Source organism: Camelus ferus, chromosome 11, assembly GCF_009834535.1.
Source record: "Camelus ferus isolate YT-003-E chromosome 11, BCGSAC_Cfer_1.0, whole genome shotgun sequence".
Classification (NCBI taxonomy): domain Eukaryota; kingdom Metazoa; phylum Chordata; class Mammalia; order Artiodactyla; family Camelidae; genus Camelus; species Camelus ferus.
The window spans coordinates 2,806,821-2,824,869 of NC_045706.1; the positions used below are offsets into that span (position 1 = coordinate 2,806,821).

The 18,049-nt window shown below is 49.5% G+C and overlaps 1 long non-coding RNA gene across 1 annotated transcript; it reads right to left on the reverse strand.

Annotated features, from left to right (window-relative positions):
• Window positions 1–4,785: 4,785 nt before the first annotated feature.
• Window positions 4,786–13,142, reverse strand: LOC116666909. The gene is made up of 6 exons (XR_004323712.1): window positions 12,649–13,142; window positions 10,997–11,837; window positions 9,828–9,973; window positions 9,198–9,485; window positions 5,560–5,647; window positions 4,786–4,873 (listed from the first exon to the last, which is right to left on the reverse strand). It is a non-coding gene; the product is annotated as an uncharacterized LOC116666909 (long non-coding RNA).
• Between the last annotated feature and the right edge of the window lie 4,907 nt (window positions 13,143–18,049).

The window sequence follows — 18,049 nt, forward strand, 5'->3', positions numbered from 1 at the left end:
CAACAGCCAGTGTCAACACTGCACATGTGAGTGAGGCCAACCTCAACAGTTCCAGCCTCACGGACCCTCCAGTGAAATGCAGCCACAGGAGTGGGCCCGGGGGAACCAGGAGAGGAAATAAGCAGCCAACCCACGGAACAGTGAGAAATAGTAAGTCACTGTTGTTTCCCGCTTAATTTTGGGGCAATTCGCTATGCAGCCATAGAAACCGTGGTGCCTAGCACAGCTGATAAAAACGGAGACACGAAATACTAATATTAGGAGTGAGGAAAAGGACATTGTACGTGAAGGGGTTAGGAACGGGATACCGGGAACCTCATCATGCCTGAAATTTAATAACTCCGAGAAAATGCATAAATTCCTAGAAAACTATAACTGATACAAAACCGATATAAAATGTAAACGGCCTTACATCAGTTTTAAAAATCGCACCTGCAGTGAAGAACCTCTCACAAAGGAAACCTGAGGCTCAGAGGGCTTCCCTGGTGAACTCTGCCAAATATTTGAGGGAAAAATAAGGTAATCCTTAAACTCCTTCAGAGAAGAGAGACAGAGAGCCCTTCCCAGTACATTTTGTGAGTCCAGCGTAAGCCTGAGAACAGAAAGAGGAAAAGAAAATCATGGGCCACTACTTTTCTTGACCAGAGACACAAAAATAAATTACAACATATTAGCAAATTAAATCAGCACTATGTACAAGGATGACATCGTGCCCAAGTGAGTTTATTCTAGAAATGCAAGGTTATTCTAACACCTGAAGGTCAACTGTAATTCGCCATATCAGCAGAGTAAGAAGAACCACCACACAGTCATCTCATCAGGTGCAGGAAGGGCATTTGATAAATTCAGCTCATTGATCGTGAAAACTCTCAGCAACAAGGAATGGAAGGAAAACTCCTCAGTGAGACAAAGGGCATCTTTGAGAAAACTGCGGCCGACACAGTGCTTGGTGGCCAGGGCCCGGGCGACCTCCCCCCAGGACGGGTCAGCGTGGCAAGAAGGTCCAATCTTCTCACTCCTGTTCAACACAGACTGGAGGTCATAACCAGCGAAATAAGATAAGAAAAACGAACGAAAGGCATAAAAGCGGGAGAGGAGGGGGTGGAATGACCCCCCCGCCGCAGACGGTACGACTGCACGTGGACAACGCCCGACGCAGTCTGGAAGAAAACTCCTGGGACTAGGTAGTAAACACCTTAAGGGCGTGAAGTTCAAGCATAAAGTAAAACATTGAGTCAATGTCATGAGAGAAAAGGAAAAAGTGAGAAACGGTTGCCAGTTGGGGAGCCTGAGGAGATGCGGCGACCAGATGCAGTGCGGCCCCTTGGACTGGAGCTTCAAACAGCAGAAGGGCATTAGCAGGGAAACGGGTGGCACCTGAATAAGGCGTGTAATGCAGTGAACAGGACCAACCAACGTGAACTTCTTAGCTGTGATCGCTGTACCACGGGACATCATGGAAGCTGGGTGCAGGGCATGTGGGACCCTTTGTGCTGTCTTTGCAACTGTTTTCTAAGTCTAAAGTCACGGCAAAATAAAAAGTCTAAGAACACGGAAGATACCAGAGGAGACTTCTTGGACGTGACAGAAGCAGCGTGGCTCTGGTGGCAGCTCCAGTCGCAGCGCTCCCCCCCCCGGCCAGGCTCCTGTGCGCCTGGAATCTGTCCTGCCAACTTGGCCCCCGAACGTCCTTCCAGTGACTCTGGAGCTACTTAACACCTTGTAGTAAATTTCTTGCTTAAAAAGCAAAAGTCACTGCTGAGAAAATGAAAAGGCAAGCGGCTGACCAGGAGAAACTTTTTCCAACACAAATAATTAACAGAGGAGTTGCTTCTAGAATAAAGAACTTCTACAACTTGCTACCGAGATGACAAATGGGAACACGAGAAGGGAGCAAACAGCCACATCACCAGGGAGAAGTAAGGAGAGCCAGGAAGCTCACGGACGGTGCTCAGAACCACTGGGCATTCAGGAAATCAGAGTAGAACCACCGTGAGATTTCACTTCACACCCATTAGGGGTAAAATGAAAAAGAACGACAAACTGAATGCTGTCTGTATTGCTGGTGAGTGTGTAAAATGGTGCAACCACTGTGGAAAACAGAAAGTGTCTATAAAGGTAAATTAGGTCCCTATGTGCATACCTGGGGGAAACGCGAACACGCGTCCACGGAAGACTAGAACAAGAATGTTGACGGCAGCTCTACTGATGGCGGCTAAAAGCCAGAAACAACTTACTGCCCATCAACAGAAGACTGAAAAACACATTGCGGTGTATTCTTACAGTGGAGCATCAACCAGCAGCGGGGCATGAACGCCCGATTCAGACACCACCAGGGCAGGGCTCCAGAAGCCGGATATGAAGGGTGCGATTCTGCGCATAGGAAGCTCAACGCAGACCTGATCCACGCTGATAGAGGCAGGACAGGAGGTCCCATGGCGGGTGGAGGGTGACTGGAAGGGGGCAGGTGGGAAGTCCATCGAGTGATGGAAAAGTCCCCCGTCTCTTAAACAGTGTAGAGTTGTCATTCTAAGTGCAGTCAGCCAGAGAGAGAAAGGAAAATACCACGTGATATCACTCATATGTGGAACCTAAAAAAAAAAAAAAAAAAAAGACAAATGAACTTATTTACAAAACAGAAACAGACTCACAGACATAGAAAACCAACTCATGGTTACCAGGGGTGGAAAGAGGGTGGGAAGGGATAAACTGGGAGTCCGAGATTTGCAGACACTAACTACTATATATAAAATAGACAAGTTCCTACTGTACAGCACAGGGAACTCTATTCAACAGCTTGCAGTAACCTACGGTGAAAAAGAGCATGAAAACGATGTATGTGTGTTCATGTATGATTGAAGCACTGTGCTGTGCACCAGAAACTGACACAATATTGTAAACTGGCTAGACTTCAATAAAAATATACATACACACAATAAATAAATAAAATTGAGGTAAGGTATACATAACATAAAAAGCTACCATTGTAACCACTCTAAGTGTCCAGTTCAGTGGTGTCAGCCACATCCAAACATTCCACGTTCTGTGCGTTTGACTGTTACTCCAGGCACTTTTTTTAAGTGGAATCACGCACTGCTTGTCCCTTAACATCTGCCTGTTTCACTTAGCGTTTCGCCTTCAAGCTCCCTCCATGCTGTAGCGGGTGTCGCAATGTCCTTACTAAGGTTAGATAATATTCCACCAGGCCGCTGGACCACATTTAGTTTATCTGTTCACCCAGCGACGGCCTTTTGGCTATTGTGATGGATGCTACTGTGAGCATGAGTGCAAATATTTTGTTAGTGAAAAGGTCTGCTCCTTGATCAGAGTGCTGGTTGCGCGAGGGTACGCATTTGCAAACTCATTAAACAGTGCACTGAAAATCGGTGCCCCACCCCAGGTCCCTCCCGCCCCAGCACCACGGGCCCTGGGCATAGTCCTCCACTCCCTCAGCTGCCCACCTCCCCACCCCTGCCGCCCTGGGGCTTGGGAGGAAAGCCCCTCCCGCTCCCTCCAGCTTGAGTCAGGGCTCCCCACCTGCTCCTGTCACTCAGTTCAACCCCCCTGCGGCCACCTGGGGGTCACACGGCATGTGGGGAACAGTGGGCTTTCTAGGAGACCCGGGGCTGGGCCCCTGTCCTTTGCAGCGCTCTGGGCTGTGTCTGGTCAGACCCCTAGGTCCTCCCTCTTTGCAGCTGAGTCCCTAGTGGCCGCCTGTCCCTCCCAGAGCAGCCAGGGTGGAGCAGGCCCGCAGGCCATGGGGGAGGGGCCTGTGCCCCCCAAACTGTCCCCGGGGCTCCCCAGGCGGGGAGCATCAGGCTCCCCTGGCACTTTGGGGGTGACTCCCTCTGATGATGTTGTTGTTAACAAATTAACATCAGAGCTGAAATAGGCTTCAGGCCCTCTCGCTTTCCTGGAAGAAAGTTCTGTATTGCATTAATAAAGAGAAACAGTAGGAATCATGGCAAAAATCATAAAAACGCAGCTCTGTTGGGGAGGAGGAGTCAGGGCGATCTCCAGGGGATCCACGTCTCCTCTCGAGCTAACTCTTTTCTGAAACAAGCTTGCTCCGTGCTCACAAAGGATTACGGCAGCGTGCACTTCCGCGGGGACGAGCGGGACGCTGGGGATGCTGCAGGTGAGCTCACTCCACGGCCCAGGAGGAAGCAAGCCGCATCTCACCCAGTGAGCAGGGCGCAGCCTCTCCGCCTGGCTTCTCCGCATGCTGCCCAGTCTGCTGCCAGGAGCCAGCGGAAGCCCACCCTGAGCGCCCCGACCCTAGCAGAGTCCACACCCAGACCGGGAACCGAAATTGGGGTTCAGAACTGGTTCACCCTCCTGTGGGGCCTGGCAGGCTGTTCCCAAGGGTCACGGGGTCAGTAGAAAGGCTGGTTCAGTGCCCTGCCCTGGTGGCCACATCCTGACTCTTGGTCTCTCTACTAGAGGTCAAGGGTCAGAAGCTGCTCTACAACCCAGGTCCAAGGGGGAGGGACTCCCACATGCTAACCAGGCTGGCCCTGGGTGACAGCCGTGGCCGTGGGCTGTCCTCAAGCCTTTCAAGTACTTGCCAATTTTCCTGATTGCTTTTCAAAGCTCCTTTTCCTCTCTTCCACAAATTAATCTTATGAATGGTTATTTGATATACAAAGCAGACAAGTCCCCGTTAATTCCTTAAGTGATACACCAGCACTCGGATAACGGGCGTGCCTGCATTTCACAAACGTTAAAGCCTATGCAAAGTATTATTGTCAATAATATCAGAGCACTCTCACCAGTGCTGGCATTGTCAGGATGCCTTTGATTTCCTCAATGGTAGCAAATTAGGGTTCAATCTGGAAACAGCACATATGCGTAAAGAAATCCAAAGGAAGGCCTTTTTGGCTTAAAAAAAAAAAAGTAAAATGATTCAATATAATGGTGGTTGTATTAATACCATAAGCCCAGAGAACTTTTATCGAGGTTGCAAAAAAGAACATATGGTGCCCATTTAAAATTCACCAATTACACAGAAGAGGTCGGGGATGAAACCATTTACAGAAGTCAGAAACCCGGGGAGCAGAGGCTGGGCCTGGATGGGGCGTGTGCTGCGGGCCGGCTCCCTCGGGGAGCCCCGCCATGCGGGCCCCATTCACACCGCGGGTCGCTCACGACTGATGCCGAGGGAAGACGCCCGGCGCTGAGCGCAGGGATGGAGGGGTCTCAGCTAGATGAACGGACGCCCCCCGCAGGTCCTCGTGCCACTCTGCGGGGGGCTTCACGCGGCCGGCTTTTCCCCCTTTTCCGCGCCTGACTGTTATTTCAGGGGGTTGGGAAATGAAAGCTGTCTTTACTTTTCAGCTGATTTTATTTTTCCAGCATCATCTTTAAGAGTTTACATTCTTCCCTAAAAACTTCCGGGAAGACCCTGGAAGCTGTGTGGCTCCCAGAGGACTTGCTCACAACTTTCTCGCCCCCCTCGAGCTGGTGCAGAGCACACCCCTGAACCGCTGGGAAGACCCCGCTCTCGCCTCTGGGGAAGATGTCAAGTAACAATGGATGCTAAGAAAGCAGCACAATTACCTCCCAAATTGTTTCCAGACACCGTCTCGTTCAGAGGTTCCTGGCAAAGGAGACGTGGACAGTGCAGCCATCTGCCCATCAAGGGACACTATAAGGGACAAAGGCCCAAAGACAGTGACACCCAGCTCAGCTCACCAGATATAAACCAGTGACTTTGGAAAGGAAGTAAAAATATTTTTGAGAAAATGCATTAAGTTTTGTACATAAAGGACACCTTACTAAGATGTCTTATCTTCCACTACATTCTTATTTTATGTGCCAAATTAAAACCTAATGTTTTGTTATGGAGAATCTCAAACACACATGACGTAAACGGAAAGGCATAGGGAGCCGGTACGCCTGTAAGCCAGCTCCCACATCCAGTGACATCCCACCAGTCTTGCTTCCTCTGTGCCTCCCGCCCTCCAATTACCACCCCTTCTCAGGTAAAACATACATATTTTGAATCACACAAATCTCACCTGTGCAGATTTAACACAATAGGTACATTCATTAAATTACCTCCCTATTGGGATATAGATTTTTTTCATCACTCCAGAAAAGTTCCCCCATGTTTCTCCCTAGTTAACCCCTCACTCCACTCCAGGCAAGCAGCCTTCCGAAGTTTCTTCCCTGTGGGTCAGTATTGCATCTTCCAGAACATCTTGTAAATGAGAGAGCTTGGCTGCCTCTGTGTTCAGCTTCTTTCACGCAGCATCACATCTCCGAGTCACCCATGTCGCTGCGTACACAGATAGGGCACCGCTTTTTGTTGAGGAGTAGTGCTCCATCGTATGGATACAGTGTGAATGGCTTACCCATTCTTCTGCAGGGTGCCATCCAGGCTGTTTCCATTTTTTTGTTATTATGATTATAATGGCTAAAGCCTTCCAGTTTCATTCTTTTTTGAGGTTGTTTTGACTCCTTTAGGTTCTTTGCATTTCCATACACAATTGAAAAAAAATCTTGTCAACCTCTATAAAAGCCTGCTGGAATTATGACTGCAATTGCTCTGGAATTTTCAGAGAACTGACATCTTAACAATATTAATTTTCCAATCCATGAACATAGTATATCCCTTCATTCATTTAGCTCATTTCTATTTCTCCAAGAAACACTCTGCAGTGCCTAACATAGAGGTCTTACACCTTATTCATTAAGCTTATTTCTAAGTATTTTCTTTTTGATGCCATTATAAATAGCACTGCTTTTGGCAGAATGATAGAATGGAAGCAATGGTAGAGGTACCATTGATTTTTGCACACGGGCCTTGCTAAACTCACCTTGTGGGCTCTGTAGTTTTTTTCTTGCTGATTCATTCAGATTTCCCAGGTACAGAGTCAAGTTATCTGCACATGGGGGCAGTCTCACATTTTCCCCACCTTCATGAACTTTGTTTTACTTGTTTCACAGCCCAGGCTAGCATGTCAAGTACACCTTGGCCAGAAGTGCTGAGAGCAGACACACTGCCTTGTTCCTCACCTTAGGGCAAAGCCTTTCAACGTTTCACCTTTTAACTATTTTAAATGTTGTGGGCTTTTCTTTATTCCTAGCTTGCTGAGAGTTGTTTAAGTAAGTGTTGGATTTTTCTCAAATGCTTTTTCTGCATCTATTGAAATGATCTCCTTTCTCATCTTCGTCCTGTTGATGTGGTATGTTACACTTAACCAACCTTGCATTCTGTGGATAAACCCACTGGGTCATTGCTTAATTTTCATTGCTAACTTTTTGTTAAAGTTTTATTTTTTTTTGGCATCTATGTTCATGAAAGATACTAGTTTACTAGTATTTCACTTGTAATGTCTTTGTCGGGTTTTGGCACCAGGGTTATTAATATTTCAAATATGTGTTATTCAAGCTTTCACTGCATGCGGCTTAAATGTAAATGCAGCCAGGATAGAGAAGGAGAGAAGGTGTCTTAGTGCTGTTACAATGGCTGTGTGTGTGTGTACATTTTTTTCTTTTTGCATTGGGAGCATTGCTGCAGTCTAAAGGTCTAGAGGAGGGAGGAGAGGATAAGCTGAGTAGGGGGGAGTGCAGAGGTGAGGCACTGACGGTGGTTTGAGGTCCTTCCCTCTTCCATCTATGAGGACTGACCTCCACCTTAATTATCTCCTCAAAGTTTTCCCCTTAGATTTCTAAGTGGAGCCAGTTTTCTAGTTACAATGGAAGCCGCTGGAAAAACAGACTTGTTTTCCCAAGAGTTAAATCTAACTATATTGGGAAAACATTGAAACTAAGTCATATCAAATACTGTAAGAAATGATGGCATTTTAAAGGTGATTGAAAGACACAGTTACCACGCTGAGCACCACAGGCCTTCTGGGAAGACCTGTGATGGGGGTCCGCCATGCGCAGGAAGTGGCTGCGGCTCAGCAGCGGGGACACAGAGCCCGGCCTCTGAGGAGCCTGGGGTCCAGCAGGGGGGCAGCCGACAGTCAGTGGCCACAGAGAGGGGGCCCTGGCCTCGCACAGGGCTGGGACGGATAACAGGTCAGGGATAATGATGAAGAGTGGATGCAAAGAAGGACCAGCGGTCAGCAGTGTCAGCGGGGGGTGGCACGGGGGAGCACGGTGGGGAGAAATACAGTGACGGACAGCTGAGCCACCAAGGAGCTCGGTGAACTGGAGGAGGGCTGTGAGACGCTGCCGTCGTCTGGACCACAGGTCTGCAAGGGGCCCCACCCTCTTCTGCTCCAGGCTCCTGAGGGTTGCGTTCTGTCTGGCCCCTGACACCTGCGGCGCAGGCTCTGAATGCTGAGGCGGCAAGAGCAGACACCAAGGTCGCCCACTAGCTGTTGCTAGGGTAACCACACTCCAACAGACATCGCAGTCAAATTAATCAAGGCCTGAAACTTGGGCAACTTCCTCAGACGCCAGCTTACTGTCTGTGGTGATGAGGTGGGTGGGTTCCGCACTTTTGTCCAATTCCGGGGTGTGAAAAAAATCACAAGGCCAATTTCATCATGTACCTCAAACCTCCTAGTTAAATAAGGGTGACCAAGTCCACATGAGCAGATCCAGCCCTTGGATGGGTGGCAGGGGTCATTCGTTCTGGAGGTCACGGGCATCTCTGGAGAAAGGCAGATTTCATCACCTGCCCCAAACAATCCATGTTCAGAATCTGGATCCCGTCTATAGACTTGCAAGTTACTAGATTACAGGAAACTTCTGTCTTCATGGCCTGATGGGATCTGAAATGGTCCTGCTCTCCATTTATTTAAAAATTTTTTTTAAAAATTGAAGTATAGTCAGTTGACAATGTTGTATCAATTTCTGATGTGCAGCATCATGTTTCAGTCATACATGTACACACATGTGCTCATTTTCATATTCTTCTTCATTATAGGCGACTACAGGATATTGAATATGGTTCCCTATGCTATACAGGTCCTTGTTGTTTATCTATTTTATATATAGTAGTGTGTATCTACAAATCCCGAACTCCTAATTTATTCCTTCCCACCCTCTTTCCTGCCTGGTAACCGTAAGTTTGTTCTCTCTGTCTGTGAGTCTGTCTCTGTTTCGTAAATAAGTTCATGTGTGCTTTCTTCTTCCTCTTCTGTTTTTTCAGATCCGACACAAAAGTGGTATCACACCGTAGTTTTCTTTAAACTGCTCTTCTCTAGAGTGTAAACCCCACTGGGCAAGGGTCTCACCTGCCCGGCTCCCAGTTGCATCCCGAGGGCTCAGAACAGCGCCTGGCCCACAGCGGACACTCAACCAGTTGTTGGAGGAGTAAGTTCATTCGTTCACGTGTAAGACAGCAATTGTGGGAATTTGTAGCCTGTGGGCCCCTTTGAAAGTATCCAGCTCAACTGCCTCGGGGAGAAGCTCCAGACCAGTCCGGAGGCCTGACTGAAGCTCCCGCGGTGCTAGAACCTACGGGTCCCGGCACTCAGCTTCCCTCCTGTGAAATGGTTGTCATAGTCCTTGCCTCAGTAGCCCTGGAGGATTAAGTGAGAAACCGAACGTCAAAGTGCTGGTAGCGTTCTGTGTAGACAGGAGGTGTGGTTCCAACTTCAATACGGAGGGAAAGCCCGCCCAGGAGAGCGACGTGGGGCCCCAGGCCTTCTGGTCAACGGAGGCGGCCACTTGCTGGGGCCCAGGTGTGATTTTTGTTATTCAGGGATTTTTTTTTTCTTTTTGTATTGAAAACTATTATAAAGGGGTCAGATTTCAGTTTTAAAAATGACTCCACAAGGGAGGTGTCAGTATGAGCTATTTAGGAGAGAAAAGGACATTTTTTTTTCTTCCGGAGAACCAGTTAATTTACATCAACAACTTACTCATGAAAGGATGTATGGGAACTCTTCCGTGATACGAATCCAAAAGTTGGCAGAAATGTGGGAGTTTCTCCTATCTGAATGCTGAACCTGAATCCACAGTAAACTTCTCAAGTGTGGAATTTTCTCCCCTCGATTTTTACATGGCTCTGGAATGAGAGGAGTGGTAACGGCTCATCAAAAACACAAGACAGTTGACGGAGGAGAGACGTTCAGCGTGAATATTTAGTACAGGGGACCGGCAGCTTTTAAATTTGCATCTTGATCTAAATGTATCTGCTGATTTCCCATCTGCTAATATTTTCCCATCTGCTAAATACCTGCCGCCAGGGAAGAGGACGCCTTTGTCATTCCCCTGCTTAACCTCCACATCCCCTTCACCTGAACTTGGAAGCAACACCACGGTGCTCCTAGGAGCTCACACACACACAGACCCAGACACACAGACACACACACACACACACACACAGATACACATACAGACACACACACAGATACACAGACACACACACAGACACATACACACAGACACACACAGATACAGACACACACACACACATAGACACACACACAGACACACACACACAGATACACACACACATAGACACACACACACGCTCTGGCCGCGGGTCACAGGACCAGCACCAGCCCAGGAGCCCATCAGAGAGAACTGGGTTAACCCGGTGATTCGCTGCCCCAAGACCCCTGGGTGTCGCTCCACCTCTATGTGACCAGAGCCCAGGAAGTGGCAGCTGTCCTGGGATGCAAGGCCAGCCCTGGAGAGGAGGTGTGTCTGTCTGGCAAACATCCACTACGAACAACACAGCCCCAAAGGCGAGGGTCTGCACCACTGGTGCAGATGAGACGGGAGGACCCCCCCCCCCCAAGTGGCTGTGGCCCCAGGAAGCCGGCAGGGCGCCAGTCCCAGGCCCACTCCTGGCGCCTCTGCTGTCATCCCGTTCAGACTTCCCTCCCTTCCCGGGATGGAGGTTCTGCACTTGGCTTTGGTGCCCAGGAAGGGGCTGGAGCCTCAGTCCACGGCCCTGGGTCGGTCCCCACTTCAATGCGGGCACTGGGCTGTGCAGACCCTGATGGTCCCGCGCCCTCGCACACCCTCCCTCCCTCACTGAACCGTGTGTGTGAGTGGTGAACTCTCAGGGTCTGTCACTTACACCACCACGAGTGTCTCCTTTTCCATCTGCATCCTAAAAAGCCTAGTAGCGCCAGCCGGGGCGCCCTGAGACCATGCGACCCAGAGGGCAGGTCTGGTGCAGAGACTGCCCTGAGGGCAGACCGGCTCTCCAGTGTCCAGGCAGCCTCCCTGACAGACACCAGGGCCAGAGAGCGAAACCACCCCGAAGAGCCGAAGTTACGTCTTATGCTTAAAATCCAGTCCATCCCACGAGGTGCCGACCACGGAGACAGCTGATTGATGGCGACAAATAATGAATCTCAGTTTTGCTGGGAGCTTGCCTTCACAGAAGGCCAGAGATGAATAAAATATATGAGAGCACATCAAACATAGTGCAAGGACAACATACACAAACAGTACATTAAGCATTATGGATGACAGTAAAGGGCCGGAGAACAGGTCTGAGCTAGCGGCCGGGCTCCGGTCCCGGCTCTGCCTGCGCGAACAGGAGCCCAGTGCGGACCATCCTCACAGCCCCCGGTTCTGGGACAGCTCATCAGGACCTGGGACTTCCAGCCAGACCAGCTTCCCCCCCTTCCTCGTTACAAGTTCCCAGGTCCCTGCTCGGCCCCTGCCACCGGCCGGGCGGCCCCCCACACGGGGCTCAGTGTCCACAGAAACACTCCCGTGACATTTCCCGCTCTCCCTCAGTGACACACGGCTCTTCGCTGCTGGGACACAATACATGCTGTGCTCCGGCGAGATGCACCATACCGAGGTCAGCGGGAACTCATTGTCATTTCTGCTTCAGAACAAGACAATACTGACATGTGTAAGATTTGCTGCACATAATCCAGAAGTGACGGGCTCGGAGCGATGGGCTGGTGGAGGGAAGAAAGGAAGAGGGAGGTGAGGAGCGGGGAGTGAGGAGGCTGGGATCACAGACAGACAGACAGACAGACAGACAGACGCTGAGTTTACTGAAGGTTGAACCACTCAGGCCTGGGTTTGCCTGGGGAAGGCTTCACTGAACGGTTTGCATCATTTAGGGGGAAGATAAGCATTTGGCAAATATCTACAAGACAACATCGGCTGAAACGCCTTTTGCAGACAGCCCTCACCACCGGGGCAGGGTTTGTTGGGAAAGAATCACCCCAGAGAGACACGGATGGGGCTCCCGGTGCCTGTGTGCAGTGGGGCCTCGAACCCTAAGGGGATGGCGGGAGTACAGGACCCTGGACAGACGGTTCAGATGGGTGAGTGCGGTGGGGTGGGGCCGGCTGCACGGTCAGAGGAGGGGAGCGATGGGCCTTCAGGGTGCCCACCTCCCCCGCAGAACCACCTGCCTTGTAAGTCGGTGTGAGAGGAAATCAAAAGCATCTTTGACAACCAGGCAGGGAGCTTTTCTGCGCAGGAGAGATTTTTCATGGAAAAGAAAGTTTGGCGACAGGCAGGGGACAGTGCGGGGAGGTCAAAGGACTGCAAATTAGGCAGAGGCTCTGACAGACGCTCCGGAGTCCCCCCTGTCCTCACTCTCCACCCGTGTGAGAGGCGCAGGCTGGGTGTGTGTGCACGTGCGTGTCTGTGCAAAAACGTGTTTGCAAGCGGGTGTGCACACACACGAGTGTGCCCCAGTGTGTCTTCCCAGTCTTGGTCTGGGAGCCTGTCGAGGAGGGGAGGACGGCAGAGTACCTGCTCAGGGACTCGGCTCCCGGGAACGCGGGGCCGGTGCCAGGTGACCGCAGCGCTGCCCCGAGTCCTGGCAGCTCTGACTCTGCTGCTGGCCCCGCCACGAATTACTCTCCACTTGGGACCGTCTCCCCTTCAGGACGACATCTCTTCAGCCTGTACCTGCTCCCTTTGGTCAGATCCAGAAAAGTGAGCATGTGATTTCAATTTGAAATTAAAAGTCACGTCTGAATCACAGAACTGCATTCTCATTTCCTAATACCCTGCTTTTTACTACTTTGCATTCAACTGTGAAAAGTCTTTTAAAACTCCGAACAGCAGTAAAACTTGAATGAATTTTTGACCCATTATTGCATAGCGGGTGTGCCTTCCAAGCTGGAGAGACTGCCAAGGTCTCCCCACCTAGTATTTCCACTTTAATTGTGCCGCTTGAGAAATTTACGCGCCTCAAAATATGGCATGAATCTTACGCTTATTGCAGTATCATTAGCAGCAACATTTAAGCAACATCTGTGTGCTATAGAACTAATTGAAGTAGCAGAAGTGGCAGCTGTAAATCCACAGGAAGATGGCAGTTTGTACCCAGCACTGCTGAGTTAGCTGCTAACTGTCAGCCTGTTCCTGCAATCTGGTCTCGAGGACCACAGCACAGGCACACAATGTCCAAAAAAATACAGCGAGTAGGCTAATGATCCTATTAACCACTTTGCTGCACCAATTTGGCTGTTTTTCCAGTTTCCTTGTTGAATTCCATTATAAATTTCTCCATTCTTGTAAAAAGTCCAGTATGAGACGTGTCTGACTTTAAACCACTTACCTGAGACGAGAAGTGCTTGTCTGGCCCGACCGAACTGAGAATTGATTTTTTTGTTGTTGTTATTTCATAGTTCTGCTCCCCCACCAACTCCTTCCAATTGCTTAAAAATTTTTATCACACACATCTCTGTAAAAAAATAACTTTAAAGTCTCCGGTAATGCTGATATTTAAAGCGATGGCACTTTCGTCCCGTGAACATAACATTTCCAGTAAGCAATACAAGATGGCAACCACCGTTCACCCCTGGTCGGGGTGGGGGAGGGCTGCGGCAGCTGGCAGAGTTGGCCTCCGCAGGGGAGAGTCTCCGAGCACTCCCCTGCTTCGCAACATCGCGGCCGACGAGTCGGAGGCTGACGTCCCCGGGTTCAGGCCCAGAGGCACCAACTCTTCCGCTTCCCTCCATATTAAGAGAAATGGTACTGATCTCCCCACACAGGGAGCAGGGAGGGTTTACCAAGACGCCTTTTTTGGGAGAAACCCGGGCGTCGGAGCCACTGCTTTTATTGAGAATATTTCCTCCACTGAGCCAACGGGAAAAAATATTTCTGATGCCTTAAAACCTACAAAACCCAGCCCCACCTTGCTTTTAATTCTGGTCTCGCTTGTTTTTGTCTTGGCGGCGCGCAGATGTCTCTCCCTTGGTGCCTGGCCCTTAGACAGTGATGTAACTGGTATCTTTCGAAGCACTCAGGAGTGCTGCAAATACACAAAAGAGGACCTCCTTCAATATGTGATGACTGGTGTGTTTGCCAACAACCCGACTTCATTAGAAAATTGGCACGTCCGCCCGGCTGCCATGTGACACGCCGTTAACTCTGGACATTTGTCGTCTTAATGCTAAAGTACTCAGGGACTCAACTGATAAGGGAGAAACTGTTTGGAACCTGCTGGACCCCACGCTCAGGGTGGCACGCCACCTCACGGTATTGGAAATCAATAGCCACGTGACTGCTCAGAGGTCGGGGGTCTCTGGAATTAACTTCCTGGCACTAAATTACTATCCCCCGTCTCTTGGTTTATTTTCTAACAATAATACATTTTAAGGGGGCCTGGTTAAAAACCACTTATGAAACACAAAGTGACAAAAAGAAAAAAAGCCCCAGAATCGCTGGCTAACAGCTGCCAGTTTCTCTCATCAGCTCAGGGAACATTAGGATGGAAAGGATGCTAAAAGCGCCATCCGTCTGCAATTTGGTTTTTTTTTTTTTAAATTTATTTCTTTTTTAGGGGTGGTGTTTTGGTCTTTACACAGAAGGATAAAAGCTGCTTTGTAAACTATCTGCCTCTGACTTCTCAAAATAACGCGGCTGAGTGATAACTCAGTTCTCCCCGGCCCTAGGCTGCTGCTCGGGGACCGCCCAGCACAGAGCGTGGATGTGCTCCTGGTATTTCATTTTAATTGACAGATAAGCTCCCACCTACCCAGATGGGGTCGTGTCTTTGGGTGTAACTTCTGAACGGAATTCTTAAGCACGGATGTCCCACAGCCCCATCCCCACCCCCCCGCCCTTTTCAGAACCTGAGCTCTCCTCACCTTTACGCTCGGAAAAATTGTTGCAGCCCCAACAATAGACACGGGGGCTACATCTACTGACAGCAAACTGGGACATAAAACGGAGAAGTTTAAATCTATTAGTTTGTTTAAAAATAGCAAAACCCCCATTATACTAGCCTACGTTCACACATGTTGAATTTTTAAAAATCTGTATTTTCCAAAGCAAAAAAAAAAACAACAAAAAACAGTGAGAAGGGCAGTGTAGTTTACCGTTTATGCAAATCTCCTAAAGCCTGCACGAAGGAAGGCAGCTGGGTTTTCCGTCTTCTTCAGCCTTTGTGATTTTTCTCTTGGTTGAGGAACTGGCCTCGCACAGACTTGGGGCTGAAAAGGGAGGGCTATTTTAACAGTCTTTTCAGAAACCTGTAGATCTTCTTTTTGGATCCCACACCCAGACCGGGCCATGGGGGATCCTTCAAGCTTAGCCGCAGGGCAGGACCTAACCCCCTGCAGTGCACGTCCGTCGCTGCACTCAGGCCATGCCTCCTGCACAGTGTGGGGATCTCTGACCACGCCTGGGTCTGTGACATCGTGCACTGGTCACCGGGCAGGACTGGCGCCCCGAGTCACGCAGACCTCCCAAATACTGACGCGTTTCAACATAATAAAAACAACGCGTGTTTCTGTCACCACCAAGCTCGTCAGGAAAATCTAAGTATTTAGAAGCGATAAAGCTCATACTGGCAGATACAAGTTTCCAAAAATTCTCATTTTTGTTCTGAAACACATTTTTATCATTGGTAACAAATACTGTCCGCTGTTCTCCTTGAAGGGACAGGTTCACTTCAATCATTTTTGCGGAAATGTCCAGCAAACGGAAGTCTGACCAACCCTCGCTGGCACAACAGTCTTCCAATGCTAGGAGGCTGCCCGGCCGGTGTGGCCTGAGGGCTCCCCCGCGGCAGCCTTCCTCCTCCTCACCCGCGTTCCAGGGGGCTCCTTTGAACATTCTCCCTCCGGCCTGGGTCTTTTGGTTAATTGGGCAGACGATGCTCTCTGCACCGAGTTGCTGCACTAGGCCCAGGAGTGTTCGTGGCTGACGATTCTCGGCCCGTGTCTTGCTGTGCTGTGAGTCCGAAAGCTCTTGGGGCCAAACCCAAGGCTTGCAGGTCGGCCATCCCAGGGCGGAAGCCCGTGGGTGGGGCTGGGCTGGATCTGCAGCCTGGTGTGCGGGGAGAGGGTGGGGTGGGGGCGAGAGCTCCCGGAGCGGTGGCCGTGCAGGCGGGGTGGGCCCTGCCAGGGCTTCTCCGGGAACCTGGCTGTGCTGCTGTGGACAAGGAGGGCGGCCCACCCCAGCGCCGCTTCTGCCCACTGCTCGGGTCACCAGCAGGGGCGGCCCTCCCAGCAGGGGTGCCTACGGGGGCCCGCTCAGCCTGCTGAACAGGACGAATCCCTCCCACCCACAAAACTAGCTCAAGGCGGTAAACGGGAACCACTCCTGGAATTGCCCACTGTGCCAAGGAGCTCCCCAGGAACAGGCCCGCGGCATGCGGAGCGGGGGCCTGCAGGGACCTGCTGACCGGTTTTCAAGTTATGGAATGTTTGATACAAAATAAAAGAAAATGTGTGCAGCACTCATGTTGTGAAATAATATTCATTTTATTTTTAATAATTTTAAATTTTAAATTAAATTAATAATTTTATTTTAAGGTTTTAATACAATTTTAAAGGTTACTTTTCATTTAGTTATTACAAAATATTGGCTGTATTCCCGTCTTGTACACTCCTACACCCAACGGTCTGTGCCCCCCTCCCCACCCTGCCTCACTGGTAACTGCTGGTTTGCTCTCTGTATCTGTGAGTCTGCTGCTTTTTTGTTATATTCATTCATCTTGTTTTTTTTTTTTAGCTTCCACCGATAAGTGACATCATACATTATTTGTCTTTCTCTGACTTCTTTCGCTTTACCGAATCTGCGGACTGCCTTGGAGAGCACGGTCATTTTAACAATGTCGGCTCTTCCAGCCCAAGAACTGTGGCGCAGCTTTCCATCTGTCTGTGTCGCCTTCAGGCTCTTTCGTCAGAGCCTTGCAGTTTCCGGAGTGTGGACCTTCTGCCTCCTTAGGTAGGTTTGTTCCTTTTGATACGATGGTGAATGGGACTGTTCCCTTAATTTCTCTTTCTGACACTTCGTTGTTAGTGTATAGAAATGCAACAGGCTTGTGTATTCACTGCATGTTAATTTTGTATCCTGTGACTTCACCGAATTCATTCATGGGCTCTAGCAGTTTTCCGCTAGTGTCTCTGGGACTTTCTACGTGAAGTCTTGTGTCGTCTGTAAACATCAGATAACAGGTTACTTCCTCCTTTCCAGGGTGGAGCCCTTTTCTTTTTCTTCTCTGATTGCTGTGGCTGGGGCTTCCAAAACTGCAGGCAAATAAAAGTGGTGAGAGCGGGCATCCTTGTCCTGTTCCTGCTCTTAGAGGACCTGCTTTCCGCTTTCCACCGCTGCGTTACGATGTTACCTGTGGGTTTGTCATGTACAATATGGCCCTTACTGTGCTGAGGTGTGTTCCCTTTATGCCCAATTTCTGGAGAGGATTTCTTTTAAATCATAGATGGATGTTGAATTTTATCAATAAAAGCTTTTTCTGCATCCATTGAGATGATCACAGGGTTTTTATTCTTCAGTTTGTCAGCGTGGTGTATGACATCGATTGATTTTGAATATTGGAAAGTCCCTGCATTCCTGGGATCCGTTCCGCCTCATCACGGTGTGTGATCCTTGTAAGGCACTGTTGGACTTGGTTTGCTAGTATTTGGCTGAGGATTTTTGCATCTATGTTCATCAGTGATATTGGCCTGTAATTGTCTTTTTTTGTGATATCTTTGTCTGGTTTTGGTACTGGGGTGATGTTGACCTCACAGAATGACTTTGGAAGTGTTCCTTCTGCTGCAGTTTCTTGGAATGGTTCCAGAAGGATAGGTGTTCGGTGTTGTACTTCTAAGACTCATGCCTGTTACAGTCGGCGGCTGTGTCCACTTTCATTGCTGCGTAATATTTCATCCTGTGAACACACCACCACAGACAC